This window comes from Cynara cardunculus (genome assembly GCF_001531365.2).
Source record: "Cynara cardunculus var. scolymus isolate 2C chromosome LG 13, CcrdV1, whole genome shotgun sequence".
NCBI lineage: Eukaryota > Viridiplantae > Streptophyta > Magnoliopsida > Asterales > Asteraceae > Cynara > Cynara cardunculus.
In genome coordinates, this window is record NC_037540.1 from 7893173 (window position 1) to 7895698 (window position 2526).

The window sequence follows — 2526 nt, forward strand, 5'->3', positions numbered from 1 at the left end:
GTGGTGGTCTCGTGGCTTTTGTTATTGTAGGAAGGAAACAATGATGGAGGTTCTTGGAGACGGAGTTCTTGGTTTGGTTCTTGGTGCTGTCCGACTGTGGTCTTGGTTCCAGATCGGGATCGAATAAGTATTTTGCTTATTTTGCTTTTTTGATTTTGGGACCGGTGAACCACGGAGACCAAACCCGTAATTTACTGTTCTATCAGAAAATCAGCAATAAGATATTGGAATCGATATGATCATCCCAAGTATAATTTCCGAGGTATACCATTTGAAGTTATTCAATATTATCATCTTTCTCTTCAAATTGGCGAAGTTAGGGCTTGAATACGTTTTCTATTAATCTTTCTCAGGTTTACGGCAGCGCGTAATCAACATCCAATTTATATATTTATTTATATAATATGGTTTGTCAGGTTATTCGCTAATTTCTTGTTGTTTGGGATATCGACAGCAAGACAGATGATGGTTGACACTTGACAGTGAACCTGGTCTCTCCAAAATGAGGTAATAAAGTTGATACATCTCTGCTTGAATTTTATCTACAACTCAACCTTGATGCATTTGAGGATTCAAAACCACTTCCCCACACATATACTTGGTAATTGTAATGCATTCACATTATTGAAATGATTCCAGAAAAATAGACTAAAAGAAGAGGAACCTCGGCATCTAGATGAACTGAAAACTCATAACTAATGTTATTAGCATGTAGAACACCCAAACTGACTTATATTCCATCTATCGTCTCTCTTTGCTTCATTTTATGATTCAAATAATCACATTCTTGTGTTTACTGGTAAATTTTTCAGATTATTGTCGAGTTTCAATCCAAGTTGAACTTGGTACTTTTCATGAAACACGGTGATTTAAAGCTATGGCATTAAGCCGATTCTCAAGGGAGCACATTTTCACAATTGCTCCTTGAGACTTCAACACTAATTGCAGGTACAGATGACATTTTCTTTTAGTTTTGTTTCAATTTGTCTATGAATGATAGTTTTTTTTAGTTTTGCGGCGTCTCTTATTTTTATGGTTTAGTGTAAAGTAGGCTAGCATTTTGTGGATTGTTTTTTTGTGCTTTTGTTTCGTTTACCAACGTGAGGGTAAGATCTCCCTATTTTAAGTCCGTTCAAGCATCCATGACATGGGTTCACCACCACATATATGCTTCTGGATTGTCCATTGACAGATGTTGGATGGCTAATAGTTACTTGATTCTAGTGTATTTGGCCTTTCTGAGTTCAAGGTCACGGATTCACCTTTCAGTTTCATTTATCAAATGGTTGCTTCAATTAATTTTATGGCATCTTGCCCAACTTTGTTGTTTATCATTATGTAAGCTAGTTTTTGTATATTGTTTTTTCTATGATTCTGCCTTTTTCTATGATTGTACTTTATGACCATCCCCGAGGGCATGATCCACCTATTCTCACTTGGTTCAAGCATCCATGTCCTGGGTACACCACCACCTATATGCTCCTGCCTTGTCCATTGAGGGGCGTTCGGTGGCTAAAGGTGACCGAGTTTATGGGCGTTTGGTCCTTCCAAGTCCAAGGTCATGGATTTAGTTTTCGGCTTCCATTTATCCATTGATTGTGGTTTTCTATCAACCGTTTTGACATTCAATTCTTTCAATTTTTCTATAGATGGTAGTTTATCTTCCATTTTTATGGTAAAGTGTAAAGTAGGCTAGCATGTTGTGGTTTTTTTTTTTTTTTTTTTGCAATGTTTAACATCTTGAAGGCAAGATCATCCTCTACTCGGTCAGTTTATGCATCCATGTCACGCCTATATTTTCTTTGCTTGCCATTAAGGGGCGTTGGGTGGCTAAAGGTCACTAGGGGTTTTTTGGTCTTTCTGAGTTCACGGTCATGATTTACCTTTCAAGTTCCATTTATCATTGATTGTCGTTTTTTTAATGGTTTTGAGAATTTATTGATTTAATTTTTCTGTGGATCAGTATCATTTAGTTTTGTGGTTTATCGTAAAGTAAGCTATCATTTTGTATATTGTGTGGGTTGTTTTTACATATCACCACCTAAATGCTCCTACCTTGTCCATTGCGGGTACGAATGACAGTTTCTTTTAGTTTTGTTTCAATTTGTCTATGAATGATAGTTTCTTTTAGTTTTGCGGCGTCTCCCATTTTTATGGTTTAGTTTAAAGTAGGCTAGCATTTTGTGGATTGTTTTTTTGTGCTTTGTTTCGTTTACCAACTTGAGGGTAAGATCCCCCTATTTTAAGTCCGTTCAAGCATCCATGATATGGGTGCACCACCACCTATATGCTTTAGATTAAACGTTGGATAGCTAATGGTTACTTGGTTCTAGGGTGTTTGGCCTTTCTGAGTTCAAGGTCAGGGATTTACCTTTCAAGTTCCATTTATCCATTGATTGTCGTTTTCTTCTAATGGTTTTGAGATTTGATTGTCTAATTATGGTTGCTTCAATTAGTTTTGTGGCGTCTTGTCCAACTTTGTTGTTTATCGTTATGTAAGCTAGCTTTTGTGTATTGTTTTTCTAT